The following is a 22,611-nucleotide window of genomic DNA, read 5'->3' on the forward strand; positions in this document are numbered from 1 at the left end:
TGTACGTGTTCCTTGCAATGGCCAAAAGATTGCTAAGTGCACTCACTGCCTGATCTCATGTATGTGAACTCAGAAAAAGTTAATCTAAAAGAAATTGAGAATAGAATAGTGGTCATCAGAGGCCAAGAAGAAGAGAGGAGAGGAAGAAATATGGCAAGGTTGATCACAGAATAATAAGTTATAGTTCCCTACAAATAAGAAGTTCTGGTTACAAAGGTTGACCGCAGATTTAAAAAAAAAAATGGTGCTATTCATTTCAAAAGGCTAGAGTAAAACATCTGAAATCTTCATAAATGGATGATAACACTTTAAGAGATAGATATTATAAGCTGATTTTAACATTGTTCAATGCGTACACGTAGCAAACTATTCCATGATAGACCACTGGAATTTACAGTCATTATGCTTTTATGTATCACTTGAAATAAATTTAAATTTTAAAACAATCTTATCTAACTTTTCACCTAAAACTGTGTGACAAGACAAAGAATGTTTTGTGGATTTTCTTAGTTCCCATTCAGCTCCCCATTAAGAGACAATTAAGTCAATCCTGCAACTGTTACAAAACTAGATACTAATGACACACTAGCTTATTCTTGCAATATTGCCAAGAGACTAGATCTAGGACATAGATTATCAACCCACTACTGGATATCAAAATATTTAGTAAGAATGTGAAAACACAGATTGCTGAGGCCTAGTCCTGCATCCAGAGGGTAGCACAGGGTGTGCAAGACTAGCAGGTTCCCAGAGGATCCTGATGATGTGCTTAGGGGAAATAAGCTGAATGTAGCTTCCTTTCCTGCATGTGGATTATTTTTCCCCCAGAGAGTAGCCCAGCTGTTTAAAAATCAGGAGAATTATTTGCTCCCAAAGCTTCTCGTTCTTTGGATCCACCCAGATCAGGTTTGTATTTTGTGGTATTGCGAAGTTCTTTTGCCCCAGCCACACTGCTACCCACACAATCTCAAAGGCCTCTGCAGATGCACACTTTCACAATAAATCTCACACTCGAGGATCACTGGCCCAAGCCCTAAATCTAGGAAATGAACATAAAACAAAATATTTATTTTTCCAAACCAACTAAACAATTTTTAGAGTCATTGATGCCTTACTTACCCTGGTTTATCAGATTTGTTATACTGAACCTGGAGTATAACAGCCCATGCAGGTTTTGACATTTATGCTGCAATCTTGGACTTGATGTTTAGACTTAATTACCAACTGAACTGCAAATGTTTAGTTTGTGAGCTTCCTTATATCTCTACTTTTCATTTTATCAATTTAAAATTAAATAGAAAAGAAAGTTCTACTGATGGATTTTTGAAATGAGATGCTGTAGTTAATTTCCAATTTAGTTATTTTGGTGTTAATGGAAATCTGAACTATAGATAGGTTCCTGTATACCTGATGTGGAATATACCTTTTAGTAATCACCAGCCAAATATAAATGTTTAGAGTAGTAAAAATGGAAAACAATATGAATCTAAATCAAATTAATCTATCTGCATTTTAAGTAGTTTATACTTTGGGTACATTTGGTAAATTATTGTATTTTCTCCTTTTAGTGTCCAAATAGCAACATTTTTATAATTTTTGCCTTATTTTTTTCTGTAAGATATAGAATCATCACTATTATAGATAAATATGTTTAATTTAAATAAATTAGCATGGAAGAGGTCTTCTGGTTTTTCTTATCAGGCAGCTATTTCAAAAGAGGTAGAAGAAATAATTTTGATACATTAATGACAAGCTTCAATTTTAAAAAACATAAACCTTAGTGTATCATGGAAGAGGAAAAAGTGCTTGTCATATAATGACATTCTTATCCCCTTATGTGTATACTCTTGACTTTTACTTCTGAAAAGGAACAGGAAACACACACCAAACACACCAGCATGTTTTATGTGGTAATGAGATCATATAAGTTATGGATTAAGACATAAATGTTATAAAATAAAATATTTTATGTTACATAAAAATTGAATTATGTTGTTAAACTCAATTCCACTGTCCAATACCAAGAAAGTGTTTGGAAGGCATATGGATTTTAACGGAATGTTGCTGTGGAAATTATTATTTTAAAAATTATTTAGAGATAGCAAAAGCTATGTTACACGTCAGTGATTTATTAACTATGTGAATCGATCTATCATTTGTTCATTAGCAAGCATTCTCATTTAACAGTTTCATCCATATTAACACCTCAGTGCATGGGGAGAAAAATAATGAAAAGGATATAAGCAAAGAGAACCTATGAGTATACCAAAGAGATCATCAATAGAAGATAAGTTATACAGGTTTATACTGAGTTAAAATTCTACTTTTCAAAAGGAATAGGCGGTTTAATTTTTCCTTAATCCTAAACATTACTCCATGTATTTGAATAAAAGTAATGGTAGAGTTTTAAAATATAAAATGTTTTTTGTGTTGCTGTTTTATTTGCGTTTTAGTTTGAAGATTTTACACACTGAAAGAAATGAAGGAGGAACCTATTTGCTGAAATCAGCTATTCATCCTATAATTCTAACATATAATTTGGTTCTAACTCTAAATTTTTAAATAGAAGTATATTACTTAATTTTATTTGTCTCAGTTTTCTGAACTGTAGAGTAGGACATAGAATGCTGACTTCAGGTCACTGGATGGTGAACTGTGTTAGTCTTGGTAGATTTGTCATGCCATGGGTCCCTGAAAGGTTGCCCAGCACAGGTATTCATATTTGTTATTATTATCTCTAGAATTCCATGTATCGAGTGGCATTTTTCTTGTTGCTGTTATTTTGCCTTTTAAATGTCACTACAAGCATTTATTTCAAATTTAAGTAATCCCTGCTTTTTCAGTGATAAAATTTCTTGTTCTGACAATTTTCAAATAAAACAATATTTCCATTGTGTATCTTATAACCCAAGTAGAAAGTAATACAGTCAAACATGAAAAAGCATTTTAAGAATTAACATTATTGCACTAGTGTTTTAAAATATTAGTTGGTGTCTAAAAGGGGGCCAAAAGTTATTTATAAAACTCAAGAGATCCTATATTCATTTGAGTTGAAATATTCTTGACTGTGCTCTAAATAGCATCCTAATGATAATTTTAGCAGTGAAGAATTTTAAATAAATATGTACAACACTTTAGTGATTAAAAATTATCACATTATTAAGTAGTAGCTTTATCTTTCATCAAATACGAAAAAGTTTCTCTGTGTGTGCCTACTATGTAATCAAGACTAAAGGAGTCTTGGGCTTTAGGACTTACATCCTAGTGGGGTGGCAATGTTGAAAATAGAAAAAAATATTAAATTCTCATAGTGATATGTGCTGTAAAATAACAGTAGACAATATAAGAAGGACTAACAGGAGAAAGTGGTATGTGAAAGAGTTGCTTTAGCTAGAGTGATCAAGGAAAGATTCCCTTCGAGATCTGGGAAAGCCAGTTTTGTGATGATCTATTAAGAGGACAAACAAAACAGAGGAGGAAAATAGAAATGTTTAGTGAAATGATAAAGACTAGGAAGAGTAAATGTAATGCATAAGTAGGAAAGGAAAAGGAAAAGAGATCAGAAAGTTAAGCATCGCTGAGAACATGGAGTATCCTCTGACATAGGGCTAACTTGATATAACTTACTTTGGTTTACAGTAGAAAACCTCCGGAGAGTAGTAAGAACAGAAATGCACTGTATTATTTATTCTCTCTGTAGAGAAATCCTATGAGAGTCCACCTTATGAAAGCCCCATCTGAAAACTAATGCATTTTTAATTTTAATGGGCAATAATCATATTTTGAAGGCACTGTATAGTTAGTAGTTATCTTGTAAATCATTGTGTTTTTATACGATTGTCAAAATTTAGACTCAGATATATAGGTACAGGGAATCAAACTTTAGTAGAAGAATCACACTGCACATCTCTGATCAGTCACTGCTCATAATAAGCTAAGTAACTATTCACGCAGATGCTTTCATATTGCTTCTCTCTATGGGCTGGAGAGACCCAGGGTAAGCTTGTTGTATTTATTGAGTAGTAAATTAACAGCACAGCATAGTGCTTCAAGCAAGAACATGTATTTTAATTTTGTTACAATTTCATTCTTTCTACCTTCCCTGCTAGAGTCCTCTGACAATGGAACAAATATGCAAAATGAATACTGAGACAGTTTTGTCAGATTGGCAAATGGCGTTACTTTTTCCTCTTGTTTGGTAGAAATGGCAAGTTTATTTAGCATAAAAATTTTAAGGAGTAAATATTAGAAGTTACACAGAAACAATATTAGAACATATTTTGGAGGCAATACTGGATTTTCTTTCATAATAAAATCCATTTCTACTGTAATGTTCTAATTTCTTTCACATTTCTTTCAATATACTTTCCATATATCATCAATTGCAGTATAAAGCAATTTTAAAAAGGATCCTATTTGATGAGCTTTAAATGGATGACAACAATCATACCTTCATGGTTATAATACAGAGAAATAAAGTGCCATTATAAAAGAAGACAAAACTCTTAATACAAGTGACACTCATTGAGTTACTTAAAAAGTAATAAAGATAGTTGGCAAAAGACCTGGTTTAAACTATTGAGCCTAGGGTAAAACATTTACAGAAAACAAACTTCTGATAGATTATTGCAAATATAAAACAAAATAATAAAAGTTTCATTAATATTCAAAGCAACCATTTGAACTTTACAAACAAATGATGAAATCTGTAATTAAAGCAGATAACTAATAATGCAAATATCATAAAGAATTTTGCTAAGGTAGAAAGTAAAGCAGGGAAGATTAATTCATATATTTATGATATGTGAAGGGGTAGGTGGCTACCTAATGATATTATGCTGAAGTAGTCATGTTCCAGAAGCTCAAACAAAAATACTTAATATATGAAAATGTAATGAAAAGAGAAGAGGTTTACATTATTTATCTCATGGTTTTAGAAGGCTCAGTCCTTAGGAAAATGGCAGCAAGACCGAAACAGTATGTTGGGGGAATACAAAGGAGAAAAGCTATTTAACCCATAGCAGCCAGTAAACAGAAGAGAGCCTGGGACAAGAATGTTCTCTTCCAAGCAGTCTCCAGTGACCCACTCGTGCCAAAAAGGGATCCCTTAAGATCATATAAGACTTTTGAGAGACATTTTAGATCCAAGCATAAAATTCTGTATCTGTCCTCCAAAAGGCTGATGTCCATCTCAGTTGGCAACATGCATTTAGACATTCTTTAAGAGTTTCCAAAGTCTTAACAGTTCTAGCGTTGTGGAAAATTCAAAGTGCAGAGTTCCTCTGAAACTGAAGACAAAATTTTAGCAAGTTCTTATAAAAATAAAAAATATAAAATATTTTCAACATGCAAAGGCACAGGATAAACATGCCCATTTCAAATGGGAAAATAGGGGCTTCAAAGAAGACTAAAACTCAGGAGAGCAAATATTAAAGCCTATAGCTCTACATGCAACACACAGGGCAGGCTGTGGTAAGATGTGAGTTGCAAAGGCTTGAGCAATCCCACCCCTGTGGCCTTCATGGTTGCAGTCCTCACATGCTTTCTATTGAGCTTCTTTTGCTCAATGGGTTGCTTGTAGGTTTTCCTGGCAGGTATACCGCATACCTGGAATTTGCAGCTCCCTGAATTCTCCACGGTAGCTGCGTCTTCGCTCTCACTTTCATGAGTGGTTCTGAATGAGCAGAGCAAGCTGGGAATCTCTGTCAAAAGAGCTTACCCTTTTACTTACCTGTGATGAGTGAGAGCAGGCAATTTCCTTAGATATCCTCAAAACATTTGTCTTATTCATTGTGATGTAAAATTCTTGGTTTCTCTGTCATGCAAATTTTTAGCAACCAGGCCCACCCTGGCCCCACATTTATAGACACTTACTTCTGGTAAACTTGAATAATTTTCACAACTTTTGGCTTTGTATTTTTTTTTTTTTTTCGTGAGTCTCACTGTAGATCTGTCTAAAATTAGTTGACGATTCCCATGCCACAGCCTTGAAGTTTGGGCTGCCTTGATCTTTCCTCTGACAAATTAATTAGTTCGCTACCTTTACATTTAGCCTCACACAAAGTTGTAGAACATGAACAAAATAAACAAATTCTTTGCCCGAATCAAGCATGCATGAGCTCCATTCCAGTTTGAAATAGAGCCCTCCCACCTGTCTGTAACCTTCGAAGCCTTATCTTCACTGTCTGCCTTTCTGTCAACATTTTGGGATTTGCTCTTTGACAGCTCATTTTACAGCTTAGTTACCCCCTCTTTTTTCTGGGCTCCTGTCACATAGAGAACTGTTTTCCATCCTTTCACTCTCAGTCTATGAACTTTGTGGATGAAGTGGATTTCTTGTACGCAGCATACTGTTGGATTTTACTTCTTAACCCATTCTTCCAGTCTATTTCTTTTGATTGGTGATTGAGGTCATTAACATGGATATTTATAACTGATATGTATTGACTTATCATTATACTGTCATTGTCCTGTTGTTGGCTCTTTTTAATTTTTCCCCCTCTCTCTTTAGCTTCTTGTCTTGCCTAATTGATTTGTTCTGCTGGGCCTCAGAGTGCTGTAACTTTAATTGTCTTTTTCTAGGATATTCTTTAGAATTCTTTAGAGTGCTGGTTTGGCATTCATAAAGTTTCTCATGTGTTCTTCGTGGAAGGATCCTTTAAACCCTGACAAACCAAGCTTTCCCAAAACACATATAAAAGATCTTGTTTTGAAGGATATTCTTTTGGGAAAATATCAAAGGTAAGGTTGTATAGAAACTATAAATGAACACTTTTTAATGCAAAAACAAGTGAAAAGGGACATGCATTTAAAATTAGTATTTTTTTCAGTAATAACAGTATTAGTTTTCAACAGTTTTCCCTCATTCATATTTCTAAAATTTCTCTCATATGGTGATACTGAAGATTTGTATTCAGTGCACTCTGTACATATGTGCATAGCATTCTGTTATTTAAAATACCAACTAATTAAAATGTTGGATGATCCTTGACATTATAACATTAAATGAAATAAATCAGATGCATAAGCTTGAATATTATATAACTTCTTTCATATAAGAAATCCAACATATAAAAAACTTGAGGACTTAGAAAATAGATAGACAATAGGAAATAGGAACATTTGGTAAGTGAAAGGCGATCCGGTGCTATAGGAAGTGGGAGGGAAGGGAGACAATATAATGATGCACCTACTCCCCACAGTCAATACAATTAATATGTGTTACAAACATACACTAATAATTTTTAAAAATGTTAATAATGTGGCTCAAGCACTGTCTAATTCTTGTAGTAAAATTAATGGTATGTATTTGTATTGATACCTAGCAATTTAATGTTTGACTTTACATTTAAATGAAACCTACGAATGTGCATTGTAGATTTTAGTAATATATACAATTTTTAATAAACAGTACAGTATTATATCACACACGCATACCTTTAGAAATAGGCTAGTGCTTTCTATTGCTTATCCTCTTTATCTACTTTAGGATATACTCTTCAAGCCTATTGAGGACATTTCACATTGTAGACATTTTCTAGCATGTGAATTACAAGTTTGGACTCTAAATATGAATTATCATCATACAGTAAGGTATACATAGCATCCTACAGATACCAACCTGTGCATCATTTGACTTTTTATATAGTATGGAGTGCTGTGGCCCCTGAATGGATGCTTTTTACTGTATTCAGTAACACTGAATAATGAAAATGAGGCTTAGATTACAAAAACAGCAAGACAACTTGTGAAATTTTTAACAGAAATTTTAAAAGTGGACAGTATCAAATTGGAAATGTAGTAACTGAGTGAGTGTATAGTAGGATAATAAATGGGCGTGTAGATTTGATCAAATTATAGGGAGAATTCAAACACATCAGAAGAGTATAAAATGTAGACAATTCTTAGCAACTATTTGCTGTTACAATAGCAATTGTAAATATGTGTTATGTGTAGGTTACTGAGAGATCCTTTATTTAGTTTTCCCTCAACTAAGAAAAAAAGCATTTTTTCCATATTTGTGGCACAAATGTAAAAAGCTAATAAAAGATTCATATTTAAACAAATTCTTGTTCCCTTAATCATTTTTGGAAATTTTATTTGGCTATATAAATTATGCATTGGTCACTTTGTCCTAGATAGCATTCACTTAAAAGACAAATTCACTTGATGTAATTTATCATTTACTTTTATTAATATTTATTAAATGCTTTTAAAAAAATTATTATGCTTCCAAACAAAAATGCATAAACACTTTGCAATTATTTATTGAAATATAAAATATGGTGAAATAACTATTCTAGATAAATAATCATATTTATGAAAACAGTAGATGGGAACAGTATACATATAAATAGTAAACTCTATGTGGGAAATATGGAATGAATATTATATCTTGATGGTCTGAGGAAGTGGGTAAAGCAAATACATTTGCAAGAACAACTCACAAATTATAAAAAAATATGTGCTTAACATTATATGCATTGGAATAGTTATCTATTTAGCTTCTTTCTTATTTGTATTATAGACCATGTTGTCAATACTCGTTAAAGTGTTTCAAGTTTATTTTTGATCAAACCATAAGTGTTCATCATTAAATTATTGATTTTTGTGATATGTTTTATAAACCATGAAGTACTTTCTTTCATAAAATTGAAGTTTATGCTGTTAATGGCAAGCAAGAACCCAAAGTTAAAGTGCCATTTAATCCTCTAAATATGGCATAGATTTTAAGAAGAAAAATATTTCTATTGGAAATATTTATTTAATAGGAGACATACCAACATCATCAAGGTTTCCACGTTGCCAAGCAGAAAGTTGTGTGAACATATTCTTTGTCTCAAAGCATCTTATTGTACTTTGAGCATATCACTTAAATGAATCACATTATAGATTCTCTTTGTCAAATGTAAACTGGTATTGTTATAACACTTATCTATATCATTAAGTAAATTAAGAGTTAAACACACAATTCAACTCCACAACCGCTGATCTGATAACTGCATCTAGAAAGAGACTCAATAGTAGTGTACACACTGTGAATACACTGGACAAAATGCTAATCCATGTTCAGAAAGGTGGAGAAACGGGGAGATTTCATCATGCGACAGAGAAAGTTCCACAATTTAAAACTTCCACGTTGCTCGTTGCTAGAACTTTCCATTTAATATTTTCAAACCATCACTGAATATAAGTAACAAAAATCTTGGAGGATGAAACTGCAAAAAAGGAGGGACAAGTGCATGATTACTATCACAGTAACTCAAATTACTTTATTGGTATTACATTAAAACTGGCATCCTATAACTAAAATTTTCCGAGAATGGTAAAAACTGCAATTTCTTTTTTATTAGCTCCTATTTATAGTGCGTGATGATTACAGGGATGGTGGAGAATTGGTGCGTGTGCATGGCACGTTCACTCTCCCTTCTATTTCCTTCCTTACCTGCTCACTCCTCTCTCACTTCCCTTCCCTTTTTCAAAATAAGGCTGTGTCTGGTGAAGCATCTTACTTTAGTCTCAGTCATAAAAATCTGAGAGAATTTGATATAAATGTGTTAGTGAACACAAAGATAAAAATTTGACTTTGGTGACTGTAGCATATTAGTAAAACTAAAGCAGTTATAATCAATATATTTTCCCTGTCTGAGAAACATTTTTGTGGTAAAAGTAAAAAGGATTTAAAACATTTTATTTATCCTTGGTGGTGGCAGCAGTCTGCTAGGAGAAGTATATTTAACATTTTTACTATAATTCTTTAATGAAAATAAACTTTTGGATATTTTGGACAGAATGTATGTAAACATTATCACTTAATAGGGTCAATAAATTATGTCATATTACATTGTCATACCTATTAACTAAACTTAATGTATAATTCTCTAGAAAAGAAAAGTATGGAAAGCATTTTTCATATGTATGTCATATTTGAATAATTTAATTTGTTATTATTCTATAACATAGATCTACCTTATACTAACATTATTATACCTTTGAAAATTATTGTGGAAAGTTAGAGACAATGATACATTCTACATAAGAGTATGTTCAGGGGCCAGGTGTGGTGGCACAAGATTGTAATCCCAGCATTCCTGAGGAAAGGCAGGAGGATTTCTCTGAGTTGAAGGCCAGCCTGAGGTACATAGTGAATTCAAGTTCAGCCTGAACTTAGTGAGAACCTGTCTCAAACAAAACAAAACACACTAAAAAGAGAATGCTCAGTAATAAAATCAGGAATGTTTATAACTTGCCTTTCCAATTTCCTCAGTTTTCTCATTTATAAAATCAGAGTAGCACTTACTCATATCTCATTTACTATTGTAAAATTTAAATATGATAATGAATAGAAATAACATAAAAATGTCCAGTATGCATGGGGCATTTGTGGGTATTTCCATCGTTGGTCAATATCATTTCATTACTCATAGAATTGTGTTTTTAATTACATTCAGATTAATATTTTTAATAGATATATTGATAAAAATATTGATGTCTGAAAAGATAATTAGAATAAATGTCAAAGTTAAATTTCTCTCATTTGTCATATTTTCATTATTTCACATAAATCTCAAGGTGTGTACAGTCAACTAAATAGAGTCACATGTAGTTTCTAAGCATGTTATCTAATTCTATTAATTTTTTACCAGCATATAGTTTAGATACTTTTTTGTGAATAAACTTTGAGAAATAGGTGTCCCAGGCGATTGTCACTCATATTTTAACAACAAAAGAATTAGTGATAAGATACAAAATCATGATTTGGAAAAACTCATTATTGAACACACACAGAACACACAAACACTAAATTCTGTAATTCCTCATATTCTATGGACAGGAGAACAAATTCAGAACGCTTCTTAACCCTAGTGGAACCGGAGAGCAAGATGAATCCACCAGAAAGAAGATGAGGAGTCAAGAGTAAGATTTTGACGTTTGGCAGTGGCCTGTGAGCTGCACCAGGGAATGAAGTCTCTCAGGGGCTTGGGCAGCAGCATGGGCTGAGATAAGATACTAAATAAAGAAAGCGTAAGGCAGATCTACAGAACAAAGATTCCCACAGAAGGAGAGATAAAATGGTAGTGAATCTGTGAAAAGCATATGTCTTGCTCTTTCATTTGTTAAAATATTAAAAATATACTACTTTACATGCAGCAGGCTGGCTAAACAAATGTTGGCATGAATATGGAGGACCTGGAACTCTCATGCAATTCTCTTACACACACACATACACGTGAGTAGAATACATGAATGACTATCACCCTCTGGAATAGTACTTGACAGTTTTCAATGAAGTGAAACAGGTACGTGTGACTAAAAAGTTACAAAACTAGATATTTACCCTGGTCCCAACCAATCAAATGTATGTTTACAAAGATTTATAAATTAATCTTAAGAGCAAACTTATTCACAATAGTGAATTTTGGAAATGGGACATATATTTATGAAAAAGAAACTAAACCATCATGGTATATTCATAAAATGCCATCTTGAGTAATGAAATAAGTAAATGAATACTACATGTGACACCATTATTGAATCTCAGAAGTATTATTTTAAATGAAATGATCTAGATATAAAAGAACACAATTTATTTAATTCTTTTTAAATCAGTCATAAAAACAAAACAATCTGTATGTAGCATTAGAAATAGAAAATAATTTATTTTAGGAACACAAAGAGGGAACTGATTAGTAAAGTACATGAAGGAACTTTTGGAGGATGATGAGAATTTCAGTGGGGTTTACATAGCTAAGTTTAATTGCCAAACTCTTCAAACTGAATATCTTGTTTCTATATTATTTTTAAATGAGAAAATTATAAGAAAACAAATATATATCCCATTTGGAGATGTAATTCCTTGTTGTTGCTATGTTTAAAATTAAATTTACATAATTTCTTAGTTTGTAGTTTTTATACAAACAATTTAATCTTAGCCAGAAGGAAATATTTAACTCTTAAGTCTCATAATTGTGCTAATAGTTTTATAACTTATTTTTTTCTATTCACAATTAACACAATAAACAGGGTAACGTAGATGATTTCTTATTACTGTTGAGTAAAATGAGAATTGTCTGATGTAATATGATAAAGTGTTGCCTTTTAATTTAAGGAATTTTTGTCCTGTTTGTGTTATTATTTTTCACTATTTTATGGAAGTTATTTTCTATATTCTTAGGAATAATTATGTAGTTATGAGAGTGGCTTGGATATCCATTTACCCTCACAGGTATTTAACTTATTCTAAACTCACATAAGCAATGATTAAAATAAACAAATGACCTAAGGGAAGGGACTTATTTATTCATTAAACACACAACTATCGATTCTCAGTGGTTTCTAGGCCTTAGGAAACATGTTTCATTCCAAGGTGAAAGAAAAGAAATAAAAATATGAAGAAATCAAATATTTTAGTGTCTTCTCTTCACTTTTCTTAGTCTTCATATTTTTAATTATGTGTGCTAAATTAAAGAAGGAGAGTGACTGAATTCTAGATACAAAAAAGAGAAAATGGAATTCAAAGGGTACAAACAAGATATTTGGGAAAAAAGAAAGCAGAAGCAGAGTTTAAGAATGTAATATTAGCATAAAATCCAGTGAGATTCCTGCGTGTAAATTCATGCCTAAATGTCTTCTCCTCTCTGAAAAGAGGATGTAAATGTAAGTGAACCACAGATAGGTAAGAAACTAAACAGAACAACTCTGATATTTTATTTTTTCCCACATAGGCATTCCAGCTTTTACTCATCAATAGTCTATACCACTAAAGAAGAACGACACTTTTCTGAGTTTTATTTAGCATACATATCTAGTTTCTGTAATTCTTACATAATAGTACATTAATAACCACTAACTAATATCTTTGAGACTTGTGAATCTAAACTACTTTCTTGAAAGTCATCTGAATTGTTAAAAGTTAACGAGACAAATTCAGATTTACTATGATACATTAATATAGTTTTTCCTTAAAAAAGCAATTGTGTAGTTCTGTTTGATTCAAGAACCATTATAATCAGGAGGTTTGATAAAAATATTGTCCTTACAGTTTTTCACACCAGAGAAACTATTTATACATGTGTGACTTATTTGTTTCACTTAGGAGTATATCCTCAGTATGTATCCATTTTCCTCTGAATGACTCTAATTTCTCATTCTTTATGGCTGAGTAGTACTCCAGAAAATACTAATGATATAATTGACAATGTGAAATAGGAAGAAAGGGCTAAAGGTTTAGGGGAAATGGGAAGGGTAGGGGAAAGGTAATAAGGGAAAACAAAAAATATGAGAAAATGAAAAAATGGAAATAAAGTATTTGTAAATAGGGAAGGGAGGAGGGGGTGAAGGGAAGACAGGGACAAAGGGAAAAAATGAGAACCAGGACCTGTCATGTAAGGGTACAAGATCTCAATGATGAATGCAACTGTACTGTATACCTAAAATGTACCAATAAACAAAATGAGAAAAAAATTATAGACATTCAAAAAAGTATTGTCCTCATGTGGCATCTTTTACAATCAAGTTTCCATATCTGCTAATTGTATGGATAATGATTAACCTAGGAAATTACAATTGGAAAGAGTTATAATTTCTGTGTATGAAAGTAAATACACATGTATGTAATTTTTTCTACAGAAACATTATGTATTATACACACACATATGCCAGTGTACTTAGGTTATTTTTTTTATCGAGTTTATTGGTACAATCTAGGTCTACAATACAGTTACATTCATTACTAGGATCCTGTACCTCTACATGACAGGTCTTGGTTCTCATTTTTTCCCTTTGTCCCTGCCCTCCCTCCCCCCTTCCCTCCTCATTTACACACACTTTATTTCCATTGTGTTAAAGTCCATAGGAATTCATATAAAGATGAAAAATATTTCACAATCTGGATCAGCAATATATATTATAGACATTTTTCTGATGCCTGTGAATATCATTGGGCCAATTTTAGCTAATATGATTTTCCTACATTTTGTCCCAAAATTAAAAAAAATGTTCTTCTAATGATTCTTTTTTACAATAATATAGATTATTCAAAACCTTGAAATCGTATTAGGAATGCAAGAATAGCTCTATTAATGAAATTTAAATTTCCCCAAGTATTATTTGAAAATCCTAGTCCTTAAAAATGAAATTATACAATCAGAAATAGAAGACACAATGGAGAATTTGATAGAATTACAACCTGGCACTGTGGCACTCTTCTGCAACCCCAGCTACCTACTCTGAAGGCTGAGGCTGAAAGATATCAAGTTCTTTTTTTTTTTTTTCTTTTTTTTGGTTTTTTGAGACAGGGTCTCACTATGTAGTTGAGACTGACCCAGAACTCACTATGTAGCTCAGGCTGGTCTCGAACTCATAGCGATTCTCCTGCCTTAGCCTCCCAAGTGCTGGGATTACAGACGTGTGCCACCACACCCAGCAGGAAAATATCAAGTTTGAAGCCACCCTGAGCAATTTAATTAGACCTTTCCTGAAATTAAAAATGAATATGCAAAAGGGCTGCAGGTGTATCTCAGAGGTAGTGCGCCCCAGCTTCAATCTCTAGGAGCACAAAAATAGCTGAATAAATGCATGGATAAATAAATTAGTATAAATAAATAAACAACAAGGACTGAAACATAAAACACTCAGAAAATTATAAGAAGATAAATTTGTTCTGGATTTTCCTCTTTAAGATAGAGATGGAGGAAGAAAATTGGTAAATTCAACTATACATCTGAAAAATTTTAGATTAAATAATTAAGCATATGATTTGCAAAATCTAACATAAACAATCACTATAAAATAGTCAGCAAGTAATAAGCATTTTCTAAACTGGAAGTCACTTTAATACCTGTATTATGGGTCATAATATTACCCATATAATTTTGAGGCAAGTGTAGATAAATGCTAATTTTCATTTATAGTTTTGACATGGCATTATTAACAGACTGATTTTGGTTTGATGTGATATTCAAGCCTGTAACCCCACAACCATGTGAGGGTGAGCAAGGAGGATCATGAGTTTGAGTCTAGTTCGGGCAACATACCAACTATGACACCCTGTTTCAGAATAACATGTGTATGGGAGGCTTGGTTATAGCTCAGAACAAAGGCCTTAAATTGTTCAGTCCCCAGCAATGACAGAGGAAAGGAGAGAGAGAGAAATAGAGAGAGAGAACAGATTTGGGTTAACGAGCTTCTAACAGGGCCTGGGCTCCCACACCTGCAAACCCAAGACTCTGAGATGCTTGTTCTTGAAAATGGCAATTTACAGCAAAGCCTGGGGAAGTTAGCAATTTATCAAGGCTGTCTCAAAATAAAATTAAAAGGAAATCTAAAAAAAATAAATAAATAAGTAGAGTGTGGCTCAGTGTAAAGTCCCTAAGTTCATCTGCAGCACCAGTTAAATAAATAAAGTTTTTAAAAGCCTGGGGCTGTCCTGTGGAACCATTTTCCATTGTGAACCTGGAAATCTGCATTCTACAGTGTTCCTGACATCTCCAGCTTTTTCAGCCAGGATTATCTTAAAGTAGTATCTCTCTACATGCACCATGAACCATAATAAGTATACATGAAAATTTCAGTGATATATAAAGCAAATCAATTTGTATTTAAAACTACAATATATATATACTGAATCTGTTACAGTGTGATGTTTTGAGGATAAAACTAAAAGAAACTATTAATCACAAGCCTTGCTAAAATTAAATGGAAATATTTACATAGTGACAATTAAATTCCTAAGTGCTTTGAAGAACAAAATCAGGAAAGCAACAATAATAAAACTACAGTAGAATTGTTGTTAAAGTGGGGCCAAGTCAACTGCTACATCTTTTTTTCTATACTTTTTCTTGGTTCTTGTGAAGTTACCCTCTTTTGCTCTCTTCATATTTTGCTTAATTCATGTCCTCCCCCATGTCCAGAAGAGATCTCAGTAAATATCTTTTTTTGAATCTTGTGTACTCCAATTTTTTTCCAGATATTTTCTCGTGTTAAAAATATTACTTTTAATACTAATATAAAATATTTAAATATAATTTGTGATCTAAATGAAATGAGATAATATTTCAAAAGTTGTCCTATCAATAATCTAACTGAAAAAAATGGGTCCCCTTAGCAATCATTTAAATTTGCAGTCATAAAGCAGAAAAAATATTGTTCCGTTTTCAAACACCAATGGTAAATATTGTCAGTGCTGTTTGTGTTTTGAATCCACTTAGAAAGTCTTTATAAATTCAGATAGAATATAGATAAAAATGACTACAAAATATTTTAAAATCTGTGTTATTTTTAAAGTGACAAATGACATGTGCAATAATATTAGCAGAAATTAAAATTACATATACTTATATCAACACTAAGTTGATAATTTATAACCCAGAAAGTATACATAGATTAGAATAATATTAAGTTGCTCAATTCTCTGCTTAGCTTTTAAAGTTGTGAAAATTCTAACAGTGAAAAAAAAAGTTTAGTATTACTGACCTGAATTCTTAATCATAGGAGAAAAAGACATTGAAAGTCATAAAGAAAAATATATTATACCATATTTTCTTGAAGATAGTTTAAACATTCAGAAAAGTTGTGAAATTACTTATTACCTTGATATTACTATCAGTGGTGTTGACCCTTCTCCCTATGAGTTGCCTTTCTTATCCAGAGTCCATTCTTTAAGATGTGAAGATCCTCACTCTTCTCTAAGACATCCAGCCTGTGCTCTCCTCAGTCCATTCCAAACACCCTCCACAGTGGGTTTCATAGTCTCAAATCATTGCCCTGTACATGATGGAAGCCACTTTTAATTAAAGGCTGCTTATTAGTAATACTGTAGGAAGAACGCATTATGATTATTTCACAGTAACAATTCTTATTGTCTTTTGAAGAAGGGTTAAAAGACATTTAAAATATTTACTGATTTTGTGTGTATGTAGCTCTCTCTTGAAATTGACTCAAAATTATTTCCACAAAAGCTGATTATTTTCTGGATTAGTTTGCATATTATTTGTTCGATTTTTTATTCTGGTTTCTTCCACTCTTCCACTACTGAATTTACAGTGGTGAAAGATCACCAAAAATCTGAGATATTTTTCTGTTCTCTAAAAGCTCTGGTGGCCAAAATGATAAGCATCAGAAGGAATAAAGACTAGTAAAAGGAAACAGGAGAGATGGCATTGGCCAGTAAGCCAGGGTTAATTGCTTTAGGGCCTACTGTGAAATAGTGTTAGAGTTCTTCAAGAACCAAAACCAATAGAACAATACACACACACACACACACACACACACACACACACACACACAGATTTTTTTTTTTCAGGAATTGCCTTAAGCATCTGTAGGGTGATGGTATCTTTAAAATCTGCCATGGGGCAAACAAGTAAATTGGAAATAAATTTGTTCTTCTTCAGGAGACCTCAGACTCCTTTAGAGGTTAGGAATGGGATGACACCCATCTACATTATGGAAGTTAATCTACTTTACTCAGTCTATTGGTTAAACACATTCATCTGAAAATATTCTAACAGCGACACAGACTGGTTTGAACCAAATATTTGGGTACATGCCAAAGCCAAGTTGATTATAAAATTAATTGTCACTGATAAAATTACCAGAATTGTAAAAATGACATTTTAGAGTTAAATGTTAATAATCATTGTAAGGAAGCATTTGTATTATTAAATGTTATAAAGTAAATAATTAGCTAGCCTTTTAGAATAAATGCAAATATTTATTTCTATTTTAATGTTTTTATTTAATGGTTTTAAATTTTCATCTGTGAATTTGATAGTGTTTCTCCCTTTCTCCCACCCATTTCTAGGAATACGAACTTGTATTCATGTGGTAACTATTCAGAGGTGAAAAAGTCTTTGTAGTGTGACTTGCAGTTATTTCTCTCAAAGAAATGTACAGAAAAAAATAACATATTTATATTTGGCAAATGAGTAAAACTTAAGCCATTTATTTATGGTTTCCCAAAAAATGGAAATAAAAAAATACTAATTGGGACCTGAATTTCCACTTTTATTTATCTCAGAGTATAACAATTTGCAGAGGACATAAGCTTCTAAAAGTACTGCTTTTATTTACTGACTTTATTGTTACATTGTTTCTGTTTCAACAATAAATAACAACTTTTGAGGTAGAAAAGACAAATATTTTTTAAAAATATAAACACATAACTAAAAAAATGCTGAAAGCCATTTTTCGCTAGTATTGTAATACAGGCATACAAAGTAATAAAATAAATAGTGACACTTTATGTTTAATAAAGTTCTTTTCTTTAAAGTATTATAATAAGTAAAGATGCTGACTTTTAAATGAAATACTTTTATCTCTGTATCTATGACAATATACATCATGCCTTTATGGTTATTATAATACTGAATAATGATAAAGCCACACATACACATAATGAATACAAATGAAAGGTAATATTTAGCTAAATAATGTGTGCCACATAGTTGGATGAAACACTAATTTAGAAATTTCTAGCAACTAAAGAGAATATCAATGAGGAATAACCTAGAGCAAAAAAGAATCAGTTTGATGAATTGGGCTATATTAAAGAAGTTCTAAGACTTACTTTTTTCAACTCTAGCAATAAAATAGACAAAACTTTCATGTGAGAAAGTAATATTTTATTCTTGGAAAAATGAAAACTTTCAACCCTTTCCTTAAGGGAAAAGCTTTACATTTAAACCATTGGCTCTTTAGAGACATTTTCACGATGAAAAAAATAAATAAATAAAAAAGCAAAAGGCTCATTTTACTTGGAGCATTAAAAAAGATGAAACACTTGGGGTTTCTGGTAGTTCTCTCATTTAAGTTGAGTGTCACAATGGTTGGATAGGGCCTGAACGTTCATTTAAAAAGATATGCCAAGTAATTAAAAATTTTGCGGGTAAGTTGAACATTTGACCTATTTGCTTATTTTAAATTCTGCCTCGGGATCATTCCTATCCCACATTGTAGGCTGTTCCACAGAAGTTACAGGCTGCTCACATATTCTAACACAATGAATATTAGTATGAAAGGGCTGGATCATGTTCCACCTTAAGCAGTGTTTTATATCATTGTGGAAACTTGGTGAGAGGTTGAGGTTTACTGCAGCACACTAAGGAATCAAGAAAATTGGTACTTTAATATATGAGCATTCAGAGCATATAAATGTACCAGGTTTTTATGAACATCTGTAAACAGGATTATAATATATTATGCAAATATAGAATTTTATAGCAACGTATGATTAATTTTATGTTATAATGCACCCATTCATTTATTTATTATATAATCATTTATTCATTCATTCAACATATATTTACCGAGCATTAGTTGTATTTCTTGCCTCCTACAACTAGGACATAGAACTAAACGATACAAATAACAATTCCCAATTTCTGTTTTAGTAATGAGTCACAGAAAATAACAATATAAAAACATGGATCTGTGCGAGCTTTCTATCACTAAATGACATACTTGAAATAATTATAAAGAGGAAAGGACTCACACTTTTGGAAGTTCCAGTCCATAAAAGGTTAATCCCTTGGTTCTGGAGCTGTGCTGAGGCGGTGCTTTCTAGTGAGAGCTTGTGACGCAGGAAAAAGCTGTCAAGAAAGAACCAGGGAGAGAAAGAGATCCAAGAAGGCCAGGATCCCATAGTCTCCTTCAAGACCATGTGCTCAATGACCCAATGACTTCCCAGTAGATCTTATCACATAGAAGTCGCACTCCCTCACTATGATGCTACGCTGGGGATCTGGCCTTTAGCAAAGGAGCCCTTTATGGGACACTGAGATCTAATCCATAATAGTGTTAGGTAGTCAACAATAAAGTGTGATGGTGTCGATTGGGACACATAAAACTTGTAATTTTAGCAAGCGTTACTATCAAAAAGCCTCAGTTTACTGGTGCCATTTAAAAAAGCACCAATAGGGTGAGAGGAAATAGCATTGTGTGGCTGGCTGGAAGAAACATTTTGGCAGGCAGATAAAAAGTCCTGAAAAGGGAATATGACTGGAGAATTTGACAAACAGCAACTGGGCCTTTTCCTGAAGTAGAACTGAATTTAGGAAAGGGACTGAACCTTCCAGGGTTTTGGAGACCACAAGAGCATCCACTGTTCCCCTGAGTGGGATTAGAAGCCACTGAAACAAATTTGTGGAAGATAAGAAGAGATAGTTGATGTTTTAGTTCTGGTTCCTGTGCTGAGAATAGTCTGGATGAGGCAAAGACGAAAGCAGTTCGAGCACTTAAGTGTCTTTATCAATATTCCAAATGAGACTGAGTGATTAACTGCTCCAAACTGGTCAGGTGTTAGGCATATTTTGACTATGCAGCACATAGTAGTAAGATTATGCTTTGTGATTTCCCCTTTCTGATGGTCAGAGATCTTTCGATTCTACTTAGAGTATCCAGAAATATATAGAATTTTCCGTTAAATTAATTTTGTGATAAATTCTGAGTAAGTTTTATTATAAGTATGCCTCATGGAATTCAGTGTCTATGCAAATATGTTTCATGTACTGTAAATCAGGTTTATACCACAACTTGTATTTGAAATTCAAATGGAATTCACCTTCCTATATTTTTATTTGGTCATTTGTCAACCCTACTTCTATGATTTCTCTGCCTAGAATGAACCTTTACTTGGATCCTTTTTTGAGAGTGTTCTTACTCTCTCCATATGCAGGTATGTACTCTTTCTATCTACGCCTACCCTCCAGAAGCAATAGGTTTTTCCTAGGAGCCGGAGAAGTTCATTGTCCCAGCCTAATTTTTTCTGCAATGAAAGGAATTTATATGGCAAGTGTGCATGGTTTTGTGTCTTTTTCCACACTAGCCAGTCACTTTGTGCATTTTTCCAAGGAAGGGCTGTATCAGCTCTTCGCTTTTCATTCAGTTCTCTTGAGAATACTTACTTTTAGGAGGGTTGAAAATTCACTTCAAATCTGGGGTTTGCAATGATTTCAAGCTATTGTCCTCTCCTTCAAAATTAATTAACAGTTTTAGATACACTTCTTTACCGTTGTGTATGCTGACTGTTACTGTCTAGATCTGCTATGTCTTGTAAAAGTCTCACGTGCTCAGAAGTGAGGCTTTTGAAAGATGATTTGATCACAGAGCTCTCCATTCATTGGAGGTTTAATCCGTTGATGAGATCCTTGTGCTGGTAAGTAACGGGGCCTGGTCAGAGGGGTGGTCCACTGAAGGTTGATCCAGGTTTCTTATTTCTTTTTTTTCCTTTGGCTGCCAGGGGTTGAGCAGCTTTCCATGTTGCCGTTCCAGCATGCCTTTTCTCCCTTGGAGCCTCCCAAATATGAACTGAACCCACTAGCCACAGAGTTAAACAAACATCTCCTTGAAATTGTGAGGGTTGGGCATTTTGCCCTGTGATGGGAAAAGTGATTAATACAGTAACCAAGATGATTTCCAGACAAACTGTGTGTGTCTGATAGCTTCTAATGGTAAATTCTCAGGTTCAGATTATTTGATTGTGATATAAACTCTTATCTTTGATGGATTCAAGCAAAGTTAGGGTTTCACAGTCTGACAGTTTTTCTTCATTAGGATAGAAGCAATACTCTCCTGCAACACTTACATATTAAGCAAAATAGACAATATAAATCTTTAAAAATTAGACGCATCGTTGCAAAGTATATTTTTCTTTTTTTAGAGTTTCAAGAACACTAGACAAAATAAAATTGTTGATTCATTTATAACTACTGAAAATCAATAGGAAGAGTGGCATTAAAAACAGCATAAATTTAATTAAAATTTAGGCAAGCAAAAAAAATTAGCAAAACTTACATGCTCTCTAAGTCAGTTACTGCCTGTGATTTCACTTGCTTACTTGTTATCACTAGACCCAATATTTCTAGATACCATCATGGAAACATGCGATAGGTACCCAGTGTAATACTATAATCTCTCCTAGCTCTAAGCCTCTGTCCAGAAATTATTTTATTTATCATGTACTGATTCTTTCCATGTAAAAGTGTTTTAAAATTGTCTATGCTGTCTCCACATTCTGTGTCAATGTCATTTTTCAGTATCATTCTTCTTTATAGAGAAAAGTTCCATCTAATTTTTTGAAAATGGAGGTCACTTGGCCTAAACTACCTTAGTTTCACCAGTCTTCAAATACAATTTACTGGTGCACTTGCTCACCATTGCTTTGTGCTCTCCTGGCTTAAAAGTCGGTCTTGATTTCTGAAAGCAAGCATTTTTTATACTTGACACCTCGCTAAGCTGGTTGTTTGATGTTTTTTTCCTTCCTTGTTGTGCATTTCATTTCCAATTTACTTTGGCCTCTGCTTTTTGCCTATTTTTAAAACGTATTTCTCTACCCTGTTTTCTAATTGTTCTTTTAGGTACTCAAGTAAGATTTGGTCCTCACTCATTTTTATTATTTTGAGATTTCCTTATTCACACAATAACTTCTACCAATATTTTAAACTTTTACCCTTCTCATTTTCCTTATGATAGGATTTTCTGAACAATCCCTTTTATATTCTTTCATTCTTTATTCACTGTTGAACCCTGTCTTGGTTGATTTCTTCATGTCTGGAAGGTAATACTTGAGACCTATAATTGAAGGAAGGAACAACGTATTTCGGCTCGTATTTC

Source organism: Fukomys damarensis, unplaced genomic scaffold (genome assembly GCF_012274545.1).
Source record: "Fukomys damarensis isolate Sample0158 unplaced genomic scaffold, DMR_v1.0_HiC HiC_scaffold_3, whole genome shotgun sequence".
In the NCBI taxonomy this organism is placed as follows: domain Eukaryota; kingdom Metazoa; phylum Chordata; class Mammalia; order Rodentia; family Bathyergidae; genus Fukomys; species Fukomys damarensis.